Source organism: Pipistrellus hanaki (genome assembly GCF_964339955.1).
Source record: "Pipistrellus hanaki genome assembly, chromosome: 4".
Lineage (NCBI taxonomy): Eukaryota > Metazoa > Chordata > Mammalia > Chiroptera > Vespertilionidae > Pipistrellus > Pipistrellus hanaki.
In genome coordinates this window covers 90539237-90556584 of record NC_140506.1, presented here as the reverse complement: position 1 = coordinate 90556584, position 17348 = coordinate 90539237, and the positions used below count along the sequence as shown (strand labels likewise).

Sequence of the window (17348 nt, the reverse complement as noted above, 5' to 3'; positions counted from 1 at the left end):
AGAGTTGCCAAACCCCCTTCCCCAAGTTCTCAAGACCGTGGCACAAGTCAGGACAGAGATCGGACCCTGTGCCCTGCCCCGACTCACCTCCTAATTATGCCTATAGGACTTATGGACACCCTGATGCCAGATATGTCATTTGTATTGTCTGGAGTGGAGCTGAAGTACGTGCCTCTTGCATTCCCATACATCTCTAGATGGACAAAAGAACCAGGTGAGGGAGGAGAGACAATGACACGGTAACATATGTTATCTCTTTGCAGAACTGATGAAGCCCCTCCCGGCTGAGGGGACGGTCCTGAGACCAGAGTCAGTCCAGGGCTGAGCCCAGGCCCAAGGGGTTGGCTGGAGGGAGGCAGACTCAGCCAGACTCACGATCTGCCCAGCAGGGGGTGCTGCACAGGACAGTGAGGGTCAGCCACAGCAGCATGGTTTCTGGCTCCTGAGTCCCAAGAATCCTGGAAAGAAGGGACAGGTCACCAGGCGTTCAGAGAGGGTCTCTGCTTGACCCTGTCAGCCCCATCTCCCGGAGGGGAGCACCGCCCTACCTGGCCAGGAAAGTCTTGTCAGCCGGTCCTGGCACAGGGGAGTCTTGCACCTGGGCACCCACCACCGGGCCTTTTATACCCCAGGCCGTGTGGGCCCCCATCCAGAAGGAAGGAGGAGTAGGGGATGCCCTGAAGACAGATCGGTGGGGGCTCTTCCTGGAGGAGGCTCCCGGACGGACGTATCGTGTTTGTTGTCTTGGCCCCGGAGCCTAGGCAAAAAAAGCAGGACCGGATCGAGGATTGTGCTGTCACCTCTGAGCACCTGAAATGGACTTTGACTTCGGAGGTGTGGGGAGCTTGCTGACAGCCCTTTCCACGTTGGCTGGACAGGATTCAGCCCCACGAGGGGCCACAGGGGGAATGTCCACAGAAGATTCGTGGGGCCCAGGGCTCCTGCCTTGTGCACAGTTGGGTTGAGGGCCTCATTCAGGTCTGGGCAGAGCCCATGGTCCCTTGCGCTTTCAGGAGTCCAAGCTCCCCTCCAGAGAGCCGGACAGGACTATCATGTTCTGTGTGTCAGGTGGGAGGGGTTGGCCTCCCAGGGTCTGTCACTTGGAAGGTGTCTGTGTTCTTCCCTCGGTGCCAGGTCTGAGAGTAGCTGGGGATGAAACAGCCTTGACGGGGTGTGGAGTGACAAACAGCAAAGGTGACATGACAGGAGAGCCCGGAGTTCAAGCCAGTTACGGTCCCTGGCCTGTACTTGCCCGCTTCTTCTTTTCAACATGACAGATGCTGCCGAGTTCTTTGCCAAGGACTTCCTGGCAGGTGGAGTGGCCGCAGCCATCTCGAAGACCGTGGTAGCACCCATTGAGCGGGTCAAGCTGCTGTAGGTGCAGCATGCCAGCAAGCAAATCACTGCAGATAAGCAATCCAAGGGCATTACAGACTGTGTGGTCCGTGTTCTCAAGTAGCAAGGAGCCCTGACCTTCTTGCGTGGTGACCTGGCCAATGTCATCAGACACTTCCCCACCCAGGCTCTCCACTTTGCCTTCAAAGATAAACCCAAGCAAATCTTCCTGGGTTGTGTGGACCATAGAGCCCGGTCTTGGCGATACTTTGCAGGGAATCTGGCATCAGGTGGTGCCGCTGGTGTGGCCTCCTTGTATTTTGTGTATGCTCTTGATTTTGCCCGTAGATGTCTCTAGCAGCTGATGTGAGCAAAGCCGGAGCTGAAAGGTAATTCAAAGGCCTAGGTGACTGCCTGGTTAAGATCTACAAATCTGATGGGCTTAGAGGCCTATACCTGTGTCGGTACAGGGTATTATCATCTACTGAGCTGACTACTTCGCTGTCTATGATACTGCAGAGGAAATTCTTCCAGATCACAAGAACACTCACATCTTCATCAGCTGGATGATGGCCCAGTCCATCACAGCTGTGGCTGGGTTGACTTCCTATCCATTTGACATTGTTCGTCGCCACATGATGATGCAATCAGGGCGCAAGGGAACTGATATCATATACACAGACACACTTGACTGCTGGAGGAAGATTGCTCGTGATGAAGGAGACAAAGCTTTTTTCAAGAGTGCATGGCTCAATGTTCTCAGAGGCATAGGTGGTGCTTTTGTGCTTGTCTCGTGTGATGAAATCGAGAAGTTTACAGAAATTATTTCCTAGTCTTCCCTCCCCCAGACCCGGTGAACTGGCATGTTATATCATGTACCATCTCTTGAGCATTCTTGACAGACTTTTGGTTGTCTGTTTATCAGGGGCAACTATTTTACTGGTTGAAAATGGGAAGCAATAATATTCATCTGACCAGTTTTCTCTTAAAGCCATTTCCATGATGATGATGGGACTCAATTATATTTTTTATTTCAGTCACTCCTGATAATGAATTTGAAGAAATAAAAAATATCTGAAATATATAAAAATAAATAAATAAATAAACGAACAAATAAATAAATAAATGTGACATGACAGGAGGCACAGAGGATTGGGAAGAGGTGAGCCGCCAGGCCAGCCCTCCCTTCCGAGAGGGCCTGGGGCCAGACCAAGGGCTCAGACTTCATCTGGAGTTAAGAGGGTCCTTCCCAGGGTTCTGGGGACCCTGCTGGTGCAGCAGGTCTAGGCTGTATGTGAGCGCTGGAACAAGGCTGTCCACCTGGCCTCCCCAACCTTTTGGAAGAGCTATCGGGTCATAGTCATCAACATAGGGGCTGATACCCTAGTCAGGGTGGCTCAGTTGGTTGGGCATTGCCCCCTGCACCCGAAGGTTTGCCTCATCAAGGCACAGGCCAAGGTTGCACCAGTATCCATTTTGAGTTTATTTTTGGGTATAGTGTAAAGTTGGTGATCTAGTTTCATTCTTTTGCATGTATCTGTCCAATTTTCCCAACACCATTTATTGAAGAGACTGTCTTGACTCCATTGTATGTTCGTGCCTCCTTTGTCAAATATTAATTGAGCACAGTGATTTGGGTTGATATCTGGATTCTCTATTCTATTCCATTGATCTATATGTCTGTTCTTGTGCCAGTACCATGCTGTTTTGTGAACAGTGGCTTTGTAATACAGCTTCAAATCTGGTATTGAGATCCCTCCTACTTTACTCTTCTTTCTCAGGATTGTTGTGGCTATTTGGGGTCTTTTATTGTTCCAAATGAATTTTTGGAGAGTTCTTTCTAGGTCAGTGAAATAGCCCCTTGAGTTTTTAGCAAAAGGCCAGCTAAGGAGTACCCAAATTAAGATAATAACAATGTATCTACCTATATAGTTTAACTTTAAAAAATTTGGCTCTCAAAAAAATTTTGATCATTGTGTTGTTGATATTTGGCTCTGTTGACTAATGAGTTTGCGGATCACTGGGATAGGAGATTCACTCGCATAATGAAGGGTTTTGGGTTCAATTCCCGGTCAAGGGCATGTATTATACCTTGGGAGCAGGTTTCCCCAGTCCTAATAGGTGTGCATGCAGGAGGCAACCAATCGATGTGTCTCTCTATCTCCCTCTCCCCTCCTCCTCCCTCTCTCTAGAAATCAATAGTGAAAATACCTTTGGGTGAGGATTAAAAAAAAATACCAGAAGGCACACACTACTGAAATACAGATAACATAGGTGAATCTCAAAATTATAATGTTGAATAAAAAAAAGCCAGACACAAAACAGCATATATCACTTCCTTTATGTGAAATTTTCAAAAAGGCAAAATGAATTCATAGTAACAAAAAGCAAACAGATTCCCTGGAACTGAATTTGGGAGGGAACTTGGTACCAAGGACACCAGGGGACCTTTTTGTGATGACGGAAACTCTCTGCATTTTTGTGTGGTGATGATTACATAGGTGTAAACATTTGTCAAAACTCATTAAACTATACTGTTAACGTGGGTGCCTCTTTATATATAAATTATGCTTCAATAAAGCTGATTAAAAATACAGGAAAGGAGAGAGAATCCAAGATGGCGGCATAGGTAACACCTAACTGCAGCCTCACACAACAATTTCAGTAAAATACAACTAAAATATAAAATGGACATTACCCAGAACTACAGGAAAGTCAACTGACTGGAAATTCTAAAATGAGAAGGAAAGAGAAAACCAGAAGGAAGAGCGGAGGAGCTGTAAAAGCCTAAGGTATGGAGACACGCTACGCGTATGGAGAGGATGGAGAGGCTGAGTGCCTGGCTGGCTTCCCTAGTGGGAAGGAGATAAAAGCTCTGGACTGTGCTGAGCCCCAGTTCCAACTGGACTGAACCCCAGTTCTAGGCCACACCCTGGGGACCCGGGCTCATACAGAGGGAGCCTGGGCTGTAAGGCGGAAACCCTGGGGAGCAGCATAAGGAAGTCCCGGAGGTGCGCATATTGCACGCAGAGAATGGGTGGTTGATTGTACCGCTGGAATGCCCTGGCGGGAGGGAGACAGGGGCTCCAGACTGCTCTGAACTCTACTTCCAACTCCACTGCCAACTGAACTGAAACCCAGTTCGGGGCTCATTGGGGGAGAGCCTAAATTGTTTGGTAGCAGGGGAAACTCTAAGGCACCTTTCTCTCAGAGGTGCTTACAACGAGTACTGAAAGACGCTGAGGAATACTGAGACTCTGGTGCTTCATAGGGCGTGGCTGATGGAAGCCAAGGCTGTAGGCTCCACACTGAAACTCTGCCCCATCCAAGCTGAACTCAGAGACTTTTAAGGCTACCAACTCAGGGAAGTTGCAAAAATGCTCAGACAAGGAAACAGATCACAAACGAAAGAAATGGAGGACAAAAAGCGACTGGATATAGAGTTCAAAACCACACTTATGAGGTTTTTCAAGAATTTCCTAGAAAAGGTCGATAAGACCTATGAGGATATGAAAAGGGATCAACTAGAAATAATAAGGGATCAACAAAAAATAAGGGATCAACTAGAAATAATAAGGGATCAATAAGAAATCATAAAGGATCAACAAGAAATAATAAGGGATCAACAAGAAATAAAGAATACATTGTCTGAATTGAAAAATATTATACAGAGTCCTAAAAACAGAATGGAAGATCGCAAGAATCAAGTCAAAGATTTGGAACATAAAGAGCCAGAAGATACTCCTCCACAGAAGCAAGAAGACAAGAGAATACAGAAAGTTGAAGATAATGTAAGAAACCTCTGGGACAACTTTAAGCGAACCAACATCAGAATTATGGGAGTCCCAGAAGAAGAGAGAGAACAAGATACCGAAAATATACTGAAAGAAATAATGACAGAAAACTTCCCCCACCTTGTGAAAGAATTAGACCTATAACTCCAGGAAGCACACAGAACCCCAAACAAAAGGAATCCAAAGAGGACCACACCAAGACACATCATAATTAAAATGCCAAGAGCAAAAGACAAAGAGAGAATATTAAAAGCAGCAAGAGAGAAACAGGTAGTTACCTATAAAGGAGCATCCATATGATTGTCAGCCGATTTCTCAGCAGAAAACATCAGGCCAGACAGGAATGGCAAAAAATATTCAAGGTGATGAGTAGCAAGAACCTACAGCCAAAAAGACTCTACCCAGCAAAGCTATCACTCAGAATCCAAGGCCAGATAAAGAACTGCACTTAAAAAAAAAAAAAAAAAAAAAAAAAAAAAAAAAAAAAAAAAGCTAAAGGAGTTCATCACTGCCAAACCATAATTATATGAATTGCTGAAGGGGGTTCTTTAGGAAGAGAAAGAAAATAAAGATAAAAATTATGAACAACTAATACATAACTATCAACAAGTGAATCTAAAAACCAAGAGAATTAAAAAACCTGATGAACAATATTAACTGTTGAATATAATAGAATCAGAGGTATGGAAGGGGAGTGGACTGATGATTCTCAGGGAAAAGAGGAGTGAGGGATGTGGGAAGAGACTGAACATAAACTGTGCACCTATGGATGAGGACAATGTGGGGTGGGGAAAGGGCAGAGGTTAGGGTAGGAACCTGTTAGAGGGGAAACAAAATGAAGAACTTTTGTAATAATATGAACAATAAAGGTTTATTTAAAAAATACAGGAAAATTCAGAGAGAATACAGTTGAATATCAAAACTCTATAGAGATAACATGATCTAACTTTAGAAGGAGTAGACAAAGCCATAAAGGTTGGACAGCCTGGTCCGGGTGTGTGCTCCATCAGTGGCCTTATGGAAAGTCCTCGGACAGGGCAGCAGAACAGATTTTTAAAAAATATATATATATATTATTGATTTTTTTACAGAGAGGAAGAGAGAAGGATAGAGAACTAGAAACATCGATGAGAGAGAAACATCGACCAGCTGCCTCCTTCACACCGGCTACTGGGGATGTGGCCGCAAAAAAGTGTTAATCGAACCTGGGACCTTTCAGTCCGCAGACCGATGCTCTATACACTGAGCCAAACCGGTTTTGGCAGAACAGATCTTTTAAGTGCGGAATCTAAAGAGAACTTAAGCCAATTCACCCAAAGGAGGAAAGGACAGGGCTTGTCTCAGACATTCTCAGTGAGTGGCCTTCTGCTCTGGGCAGTTGCTTCTGTGTCTCCAATCCCTTGGGGGTCATCCCAGGCAGGACCTGTCTGCTTTCTTCCTCCTCACGTGCCCAGGGCTCTGCAAACACCCCTTGGCGTTGGACCATTCTTTGCCTTGGTTGGTCAATGCGACTGTTCTCCTTAACCCTCATTGGCTCTTCCTATGTCCCATGGGGCTCACTTTTTGGAGGCACCTGTGGATAGGAACACAAACTCTGAGCACTCCTCCAGGACACCCCAAATGGAATCCTGCTCAGGGCAGGGCATTTGAGGTCACACTGGTAGTGCATATGGCGAGATGGTGACTGAGCACAAAGGCAATGGCTTAAAGACTCAGGCCACACGAAGCAGGTAGGAGAGGGGCTGGGGGCTGGAAGGAAGGGGAGGCGGAAGTTGACCTGCCTGGAGACTGAATCAGGGAGCAGGGGCGTTAGCAGTGTCCTTGAGAAACAGAGTTTCCTTCCAGGGCTGGCTGCATACTTTGTGTGTTTGTATGGGGAAGTAGGGAGGCCTGCTTTAAAATGAAAATGTGAGGCCCTGCCAGGCCAGGTAATCAGTTGGTTGGCATATCATCCCAGTGCACCCAGATTGCGGGTTCCATCCCTGGTCTGGGCACGTGCAGGAGTCAATGGGTAGAACAGCAGATCTCTCTCTCTCTCTCTCTCTCTCTCTCTCTCTCTCTCTCTCTCTCTCTCAAAATCAATCAATCATTAAAAATTAGAAAGAAAATGTGAAGCCTGTTGATCCAAACTTACTATGACTTTCAGGACAGTGACAAGGTGGGGCTGTCTGAGCGATTGGGCAGGTAGCACAGCCATGCAACAGCCCTGGACTCCATCTCCTCATGAAGCCCTAAAGGCTGTAGGAACAGAAGATTCTCCTCGGTTCCTTTTCCTCTACCTCCACCTGAGCTCTCCTCCCCACTGCCTCCCTGAAGTGTTCTCCAAGTCTGCCACCCCTGACCCCATGGTCCAAGTCCTGGGGTGCGACCTCGGAGTCATGCTGGTGTTCCCGGTCCTCTCACTCCTCTCAGTCCGGCCTTCAGCGCTCAGTGTAAGACTCTGCCCTTTCCTGCCCTTACCCACCCAGCACGACGCCCTGGCCTCCGCACCTGCTGAATGCAGAGCTGAGCCAGACATTTGAAGACGTGGCCCCTGTCCCCACGAACTGTCCTGCCCCCCCTCTCTGATATACGGCTGCCGCAGAGACGCAGTTACAAAGGGGAGCCTCCACGGGGATTGGGTCTCCCTTGGGGTGATGGCCTCATTGTGGAGAGCGGCTACAGTGTTTGGACAGGTTCAAGCCTCGGACTAAGGAGGGGCACAGTCCTCTCATGGCCATGTGCAAGTCCCAGCCAGCAGGCAGAGCCCTCCCAGCGTAATTATAGCCAACGGCTGTGGTTGTGAGCTTGCACCTATGGTCCCAACACGTGTCCCCACGTGCCTGAGTGAAGTGAACTTGATAGAGTTCAGGTGCATGTAATTGAGTGGGCTTGAAACTCAGGAGAATGTTGTAAACATCTTGACCACGCCCTCAGTTTGCCTCGTGGAAATCTGGCTATAAAATAAAGGCACCGCTTTTGGGCGATGTCACTCTCTCCATCAGAGAGGCAGCGTCCCACCCAGACCCAGCTTTCATTCTCTTGTCTGTCTTTTCTCAATCGTTCACGCCCCCTCTCAGATTCAGCTTTGGCCATGCTGACGCAGCACACCTCAACAAGGGGCGCGTAAGACTCAGGGTTTTAGCGCTGAATCCCCAATCGTATCCACTCTGTGCTGCTTCTCCAAGGAGGGTTTCAAACCACTGCAGCCCTAGAGCAGGCCCTGCACTCCCAGCTTCCTGGTGTCTCCACCCAGCACACCCTGGGTCCCACCTAGGTTCTGGGTGTTAGGGAGCGATGGAGTGACTCAACCCTGAGTGAGGGAGAGGCAGGTCCTAAATGAAGCTGGTGAAAGTGCTCCAAGTTTGGAAAGGCTGGGGCACACGTGTGTCAAAACGGAATGTTTGCAGGATCCCTCCCCTGGGGTTTTCCTGGTGCCTCGGAGCTGTGGTAGTAAGCAGCAGGAGCCTGCTTCATCCTGGGCAGTTCTGTCTCCCTGACCTGTCCTTTCCTCTGGCCAGAGTGCCGTCCTCCCTGCCAGGCCCAGGCCTGAGCGCTGCCGCCAGCGCCCTCTCCTCCCACAGCTCCCAGGTGTCTTGGGTTCGGGCTGCCAAATTCAGCAAATACACAGTAAACCCCATTAAAGTTTGTTTCAGATATAACAAATAATTTAGTAGCCTAACTACACCCCATGCAGTATTTGAGATATGCTTCCACTAAAAAATTAAAAAAAAAATATTGGGGACATAGTTATACTTTTTCAAAATGGAAGGTTTGATGTACATAATAAGTTAGACTAAAAATTATTATTGTATATCTGAAATTCCAACCTAACTGGGTGTCCTGCATTTTACCTGGCATGCCTCCTTGGGTGTATTTTGGAATGTAAGAGCAGGAATAGCTGATCTAGAAAGTCTAGAGCCTGGCGGGAAGGCCATTCAGGCCATCTCTGTCTTTCTACTGTTCTCTGTTCATCAGTGTTCAGCCCCTTGGCTGCCCCAAGGCCCACTTTTCACACGTGACATCACCAGGCACACGCAGAACCCGCCCAACTGTTACCCTGAGAATGGCTGGCTCAGCTTGGACTTAGGTGATGGGCTTAGGTGATGGTGTGGCCAGAGGTCTTAGCCTTGGCCTCACTCTGAGTGGATGGTGGGAGGCGGCCACCAGAAGGCCAAAAGGGACAGTTGCCCACACTGTTTGAGAGTCTTTCCCACCACGGCAGCAGGAGGTGACTGCCCACAGCCTCCTTGGCAGTGGTCTCTGCCCCAGCCAGCGTGCAGCTGTCCATGGACCCACAGGGAAACACAGGAGTACCAGGCAGTGGAGGCCCAAGACCACAGCTGGGGTCTCCTGCCCACACTTGGAGCCTGGGGAAGAGGGGTGTGCCCTGAAGGGTTCCTGAGACTCTTCCACAAATAAGATCCACTGCGCCACCCACTGTGCTTCACACTTCGTCTGCCCTCACACCAGCTCCGGAGCTGGATCCGTGTCTGCTCCCCCTAACCCTCTCTGTCCTCTTCCCACTGTCCTCTCCCCACTTTCATCCTATCTGATCCCTATCACAAGGCAATGACTTAGTGCTCCTCCCATTTCTGGCTACATCTGTGGCCGCACCAGGAGGTATTGGGGGGCAGGGACCCCCTTTGCACTTGTCAGTCCCAAGAAAGGTGAGCACCTGTGAAAGGGGTCAAGAATCCCTTTATAGCCCTAACCGGTATGGCTCAGTGGATAGAGCGTGCGCCTGCGGACTAAAGGGTCCCTGGTTCGATTCCAGTCAAGGGCATGTACCTGGGTTGCAGGCACATCCCTAGTAGGGTATGTGCAGGAGGCAGCTGATTGATGTTTCTCTTTCATTGATGTTTCTAATTCTCTCTCCCTTTCCCTTACTCTCTGTAAAAAATCAATAAAAAACACATTTTTTAAAAAAGAATCCTTTTATAACTGAAAACAGGTTTCCCTTTCAGCAAATCAAAGGCAAGACATTAATTATGCAACAGCAGGGCCCTGAAGCCCAGTGGAGCAGGATGAAGGCGGGATGCAAGGTGCTTCTCCCTCCCCCACAGCCTCCTACCCACCCCCCCTTCACTTAGGCAGAGAAGGGGTTCCTGCACAGCGACCTCAGTTTCAGCTGTCAGAATGTTTCTGATACGTGCTCTATGCACTGACTGGCCAGAGTATTATGATCTCTGAACGCATACTAACCAGGGCACTCAGTGTATTTGTATCTCAAATGGGTACCAAAAGTTCTAGGCTTTTGCTGGAGATCAACCACCTATTTGCCTGAGCTTTCTATCAGCCAGTGCAAAGGGGAAAACTGAACAGGTGCACAAATTATAGTGTCAAATAATGAGGTACTCAAGAGAAGTACACTGAGTGGCCAGATTATTGTGCCTTCAGAGATCATCATAATATGGCCACTCAGTGTATATTTCTGTGCTGTTAATACTGACACATTGAGAGACACCTCTAAAACACCCATAATTTTGAAGTTATGAGCGTATATTTCAAGATACCGGGACAACCGTAACTAATATGACAAAGCCTCAGGCCCTGTTGATGAGGTGAGGAAGGTCACGTTAATAATGGAAGGAAGCCGAAAGCGGTTTGGCTCAGCGGTAGAGTCAGCCTGCAGATGGAAAGGTCCCAGGTTGGATTCCAGCCAAGGGCGTATACTTTGGTTGCGGGCACATCCCCGGAAGGGGGTGTGCAAGAGGCAGCTGGTCTATGTTTCTCTCTCATCGACATTTCTAGCTCTCTATCTCTCTCCCTTCCTCTCTGTAAGAAATCAATAATATATATATTTTTAAAAATAATGGAAAGAAAAACAAAATTTCCAGTAGAAGGCAATGAAAATAAGGAGACAATTTTTTTCCTGGCCCAAGTTCACAGGCTCTCTGAATTTCCCGCACAGACTGACAAGTTAAGACTATGAGGGGCTCTCAACCAGAATTTAAAATCAAAGTACAGAAAAATAAATGTGTCTTCTGCACCTCCCACAGAAGGAAGAGGATCGGTGGGAAATCTTTGCCTGGGTGTGTGGTTCTGGCCCAGGCTTTGCAGCCAGACCACCTCGGGTTGAGCCTCCTTTTCCGCCCGGCGCTGCTGTGTGGCTAGGCCCAGGCACGGTGCTCTCTGTGCCTCCGGGGTCTCCTTTTGCAGGAGGTGATGATGGAAGCTGTCCTCCGAGGGCTGCTGTGAGCCGGGAGCTCAGGGGGGATGGGCACTTGGCAGGACTGTTGTTTGGCTGTGGAGGTTTGATAGACGTGTGTGTGTTCTGTGTCACAGCACAGAACGTGTTTCTTCCTGGGGGTCACGATTCAAAACATTTGAAGGAAGCCTGGTCCCTGGAGGACTCTGGGCCTCAGACCTTGGCTTGTGAAGGGAGACGTGAAGGATGTGCAAGGCCTGGGGTCGGCCTTACCACTCCGTTGCCCCTGTAACCACTCACCACGCTTCCAGGAGCTGGGCCCTCGGCTAGCTCTGGCTCTCACCTTTGCCCAGGTCCATCCCTCCCCTGGAATGACATCTTCCCTTGCCTCCAACTGGCCTGTTCTCACTCGGCCTCCAGGACAGAGCTCTTCCCGGAAGGCTTCCCTGAAGCACATCCCCACCACCCCTCCTCTGGGAAGGTGCCCAGGTACCATGCCCTGCACGATCCCCTTCAACACAGATGCCACAGCCAACTGCCACCATTTGCTCCAGTGAGTGACTCCAACCCCACGAGCTGCCTCTCTGCTGAACATCTGGTCTCTTCTTTACACCCAGGAGAGCCTGGCATGGGTGAGGGCTTGGCGAATATGTGCCCAGTGAGTGAGTGAGTAAGTGAGTGGCTCCCCTGAGGCCAGTACACTCAGAGAAGCCTAGCCCTGACCAGGGCCAGCAGAGGCCGGCCGGCTGGGCTTGGGGTGGCGAGCAGGGCTGGGGGGCATCGCTGGAGCTCAGAATCCTCTAAAATTGTGGAATCAGCCCAGGGTCGGTCCCGCACCCTCAGCAGAATCTCGGGGGCCTGGGGTGTCAGACCCACCTCCTGTGTCATCCTGCAGCTCCGTTCGCTGAGCTCTACCCCGGAGGCCAGATTCCCCACGAGCTCAGAGGGCTTGGGGGCACACCAGACCCAGGACCGCACCTGGACGCACTGTTCCTGCAGCAGGAGCTTTATCTGGGGGATTCTGATTCAGCACCCGACTTGGCTGCCACCAGTCCAACAGCCTCAACAGGGTGACCTATGCCCCCATCCATGGGGACCCGGGATACTCATTTTTTGTGACATTATTTAGTTGTTCTCTTTATTATTTTTTATTTTTTCAAAAAATATATTTTATTGGCTTTTTACAGAGAGGAAGATAGAAGGATAGAGAGTTAGAAATATTGATGAGAGAGAAACATCGATCAGCTGCCTCCTGCACACTCCCTACTGGGGATGTGCCCACAACCAAGGAACATGTCCTTGACCAGAATCAAACCCAGGACCCTTCAGTCTGCAGGCCGACGCTCTATCCACTGAGCCATACCAGTTTCAGCTAGTTGTTCTTTTTTAAAATTTTTTTTATTAATTACAGAGAGAGAGAGAGAGAGAGAGAGAGAGAGAGAGAGAGAGAGAGAGAGAAAGAGAGAGAGAGAGAAACATTGATTTGTTGTTCCACTTATTTATGCATTCATTGGCTGATTCTGGTATGTGCCCTGACCTGGGCCAAGCCGAGACCTTGCTGTATCATTCAATTTCCCGTTTCCTTATTCTGGGTTGTGGTTGGTGGTTCTGAGGGAGGTACAACTAGAGGATAGTCCCACTTAAAACCAATGCCTGTGATGCCAAGGGCCTGGGTCTGGCCGAAGATTCCTGTGAGTATCTTGCCGGGTTCGCTCGGGGAGGCGGTGAAGGTGTAGCCACTTTGCATCCCAAATGGCGCCCAGCGCCCCAAGTTGGTATAGACAACCAGGTAGCGGATGTAGATCCTGTGTGAGCCGACAAGCCCTATAATGTATTCATCTGGCCCCAGGAGGAATTCCGTGGAACGCCCACCTGAGACGCCATATATTTCGCTCCAGTTGGATCCATATCTCAGCTGGACACTGGAAGAAAGGGGAGCTTTGAGCCTCATCGCCCCCAGGTCTTCTATCCCTCACACACCCCTACCCGCAGCCACCAGCCAGGAGAACAGCCCCATCCCTGTGACACAGTCCGCTGAGCCCAGGACTTGGGGATCCTGAGGCAGACAAGCTGCTCTGCTGCTTTCAGGCTCTGTGGTCTTGGGCTTGTTGGCCAGCCTTCTGGGCCTCAGCGTCTCCATCGGCAGCGAGGGGGTGGTTGTTGGAAGCTGGCACTGAGATCACCCCTAAGGAGAGCTCTGCTAATTGCTGGGTCACCATGACCCTCAGGCGGCGCCAGCTGTCACCCTTGCTCAGAGAAGGGAGCTGTTCCCAGCCACCCTTGGCTTTCTGAGTGATTCCAATCACTCCCAATAGGTCAGGTTGCAGGCCTGAGAAGCAAGTGACTCCTCACACCCCCTGGGGGAATCCCACCAGCTTTGCTCATCTGAGTCTGTCTGTGTCCTTCTGCACACCTTGATGCCTGTCCAAGAGCCGCCTCCTCCACCGCTCCTGGCCCCATACTCTGTCCCTTTGCTCCTGGCTGCCCTCCCCCATCCTCTCTCCCAGGTCCCGGAACCCCCTCAGTGGAGAGCAAAGATTTCCCCCCGCTCCAAGCAAGGACACCACCCTAACATCAGGGGAATGGGCCTGGGCTTTCTGCCTCGACGGGGTCTGGAGAATTTTGTTCAAGCAGTGGTCCACTCTGACCCTCACTTCCTTCCTCTTTGACCCTAAGCTCCCCCCTGACGTTCCCATCAGGCATTTTCTGACTGAAAGGCTGCTTTTGGTTGAATTGAGTTTGGGGTGAAAGGAGCAAGGAGGGTAAAGCATTGTTTATCCCTTTTTTAGGATCAAACCAAGAAGCAGTGTCTGCACTTGCAGGTGGAGACAGAGAGAAGTGGGACGGGAGTGCAGGAGAGGAGGTGGCTGAGGAAAAGGGACAAGACGAAAGGCGATGGCTGGTGGCTGTGTGACTCCAAACTGGCCTCAGGGAGTCCTCAGGAGCCCTGGGAAGCTGTTGTTGAAGAGTTCCTAAGCCCCACTCCCCAAGTTCCCAAAACCGTGGCACGCGTTAGGAAAGAGATCGGACCCTGTGCCCTGCCCCAACTCACCTCCTAATTATGCCTATAGGACTTATGGACACCCGGATCCCAGATATGTCATTTGTATTGTCTGGAGTGGAGCTGAAGTACGTGCCTCTTGCATTCCCATATATCTCTAGGTGAACAAAAAGAGCCAGTTGAGGGAGGGAGAGAAAATGACACGGTAACATATGTTATCTTTTTGCAGAACTGATGAAGCCCCTCAAGGCCTAGGGGATGGATTTGAGACCAGAGTCAGTCCAGGGCTGAGCCCAGGCACAGGGGGTGGGCTGGAGGAAGGCAGACCCAACCAGACTCACGATCTGCCCAGCAGGGGGTGCTCCACAGGACGGCGAGGGTCAGCCACAGCAGCATGGTTTCTGGCTCCTGAGTCCCAAGGATCCTGGAAAGAAGGGACAGGTCACCAGGCGCTCAGAGAGGGGCCCTGCTTGACCCTGTTGGCCCCATCCACGGGAGGGGAGCACCGCCCTACCTGGCCAGGAAAGTCTTGTCAGCCGGTCCTGGCACAGGGGAGTCTTGCACCTGGGCACCCTCCACCGGCCCTTTTATACCCCAGGCCGTGTGGGCCCCCATCCAGAAGGAAGGAGGAGTAGGGGACGCCCTGAAGACAGATCGGTGGGGGCTCTTCCTGGAGGAGGCTCCCGGACGGACGTATCGTGTTTTTGTCTTGGCCCCGGAGCCTACACAAACAAATCGGGACCTGGACTTGGATTGTGCTGTTACCTCGGAGCACCTGAACTAGACCTTGACTTTGGAGGTGTGGGGAGCTTGCTGACAGCCCTTTCCAGGTTTGCTGCACAGGTTTCAGTCCCATGAGGGGCCACAGGAAGATTGTCTACAGAAGGTTCATGGGGCCCAGGGCTCCTGCCTTGTGCACAGTTGGGTTGAGGGCCTCATTCAGGTCTGGGCAGAGCCCATGGTCCATTGGGCTTTCAGGAGTCCAAGCTCCCCTCCAGAGAGCCGGACAGGACAATCGTGTTCTGTGTGTCTGGTGGGAGGGGTTGGCCTCCCAGGGTCTGTCACTTGGAAGGTGTCTGTGTTCTTCCCTCGGTGCCAGGTGTGAGAGTAGCTAGGGATGAAACAGCTTTGACAGGGTGTGGGGAGACGAACAGCAAAGGTGACATGACAGGAGACCCCGGAGTTCAAGCCAGTTATGGTCTCAGGCCTGTACTTGGACGCTTCTTCTTTTCAACATGACAGATGCCGCTGTGTCCTTTGCCAAGGACTTCCTGGCAGGTGGAGTGGCCGCAGCCATCTCCAAGGCCGCGGTAGCACCCATGGAGCGGGTCAAGCTGCTGCTCAGGTGCAGCATGCCAGCAAGCAAATCACTGCAGATAAGCAATCCAAGGGCATTACAGACTGTGTGGTCCGTGTCCCCAAGGAGCAAGGAGCCCTGACCTTCTGGCGCGGTGACCTGGCCAATGTCATCAGACACTTCCCCACCCAGGTCTCCACTTTGCCTTCAAAGATAAATACAAGCAAATCTTCCTGGGTTGTGTGGACAAGAGAGCCCGGTCTTGGCGGTACTTTGCAGGGAATCTGGCAACAGGTGGTGCGCTGGGGCGGCCTCCTTGTGTTTTGTGTATCCTCTTGATTTGGCCCATACCCGTCTCTAGCAGCTGATGTGAGCAAAGCCAGAGCTGAAAGGAAATTCAAAGGCCTCGGTGACTGCCTGGTTAAGATCTACAAATCTGACGGGCTTAGAGGCCTCTACCAAAGCTTTAATGTGTCGGTACAGGGTATTATCATCTACCGAGCTGCCTACTTCGGTGTCTATGATACTGCAGAGGGAATGCTTCCAGATCCCAAGAACACTCACATCTTCATCAGCTGGATGATGGCCCAGTCCGGCACAGCTGTGGCTGGGTCGACTTCCTATACATTTGTCACTGTTCGTCGCCACATGATGAGGCAATCAGGGCACAAAGGAACTGATTCGTGTACACAGGCACACTTGACTGCTGGAGGAAGATTGCTCGTGATGAAGGAGGGAAAGCTTTTTTCAAGGGTGCATGGCCCAATGTTCTCAGAGGCATAGGTGGTGCTTTTGTGCTTGTCACGTGTGATGAAATCGAGAAGTTCACATAAATTATTTCCTAGTCTTCCCTCCCCCAGACCCCGTGAACAGGCCTGTTATATCATGTACCATCTCTTGAGCATTCTTGACAGACTTTTGGTTGTCTGTTTATCAGGGGCAACTATTTTACTGGTTGAAAATGGGAAGCTAAAGTATTCATCTGACCAGTTTTCTCTTAAAGCCATTTCCATGATGAAGATGGGACTCAAGTATATTTATTTCAGTCACTCCTGATAATGAATTTGAAGAAATAAAAAATATCTGAAATATATAAAAATAAGTAAATAAACAAACAAACAAACAAATAAATAAATAAATGTGACATGACAGAAGGCACAGAGGATTGGGAAGAGGTGAGCCGCCAGGCCAGCCCGCCCTTCCGAGAGGGCCTGGGGCTAGGCCAAGGGCTCAGACTTCATCTGGAGGTAAGAGGTTCCTTCCCAGGGTTCTGGGGACCCTGCTGGTGCAGCAGGTCTAGGCTGTGCATGAGGGTTTAAACAAGGCTGTCCACTGGGCCTCCCCAAAGTTTTGGAAGAGCCATCGGGTCATAGTCATCAACACAGGGGCTGAGACCTGGCCAGGGTGGCTCAGTTGGTTGGGCATTGCCCCCTGCACCTGAAGGTTTGCCGATTTGATTCCTCATCAAGGCACAGGCCCAGGTTGCACCAGTATCCATTTTGAGTTTATTTTTGTGTATAGTGTAAGTTGGTGATCTAGTTTCATTCTTTTGCATGTATCTGTCCAATTTTCCCAACACCATTTATTGAAGAGACTGTCTTGACTCCATTGTATGTTCGTGCCTCCTTTGTCAAATATTAATTGAGCATAGTGATTTGGGTTGATATCTGGATTCTCTATTCTATTCCATTGATCTATATGTCTGTTCTTGTGCCAGTACCATGCTGTTTTGTGAACAGTGGCTTTGTAATACAGCTTCAAATCTGGTATTGTGATCCCTTCTACTTTACT

The 17348-nt window shown here is 50.0% G+C and overlaps 2 pseudogenes across 2 annotated transcripts; both read left to right on the top strand.

The window, feature by feature from the left end:
- Positions 1-1222: 1222 nt before the first annotated feature.
- Positions 1223-15044, top strand: LOC311621749 (ADP/ATP translocase 2-like; annotated as a pseudogene). The gene is made up of 2 exons: positions 1223-1958; positions 14859-15044. The product of its transcript is annotated as an ADP/ATP translocase 2-like (transcript).
- Positions 15045-15484: 440 nt separating this feature from the next.
- On the top strand, positions 15485-16553 carry LOC311620859 (ADP/ATP translocase 2-like; annotated as a pseudogene). Its single transcript has one exon. The product of its transcript is annotated as an ADP/ATP translocase 2-like (transcript).
- Positions 16554-17348: the final 795 nt, after the last annotated feature.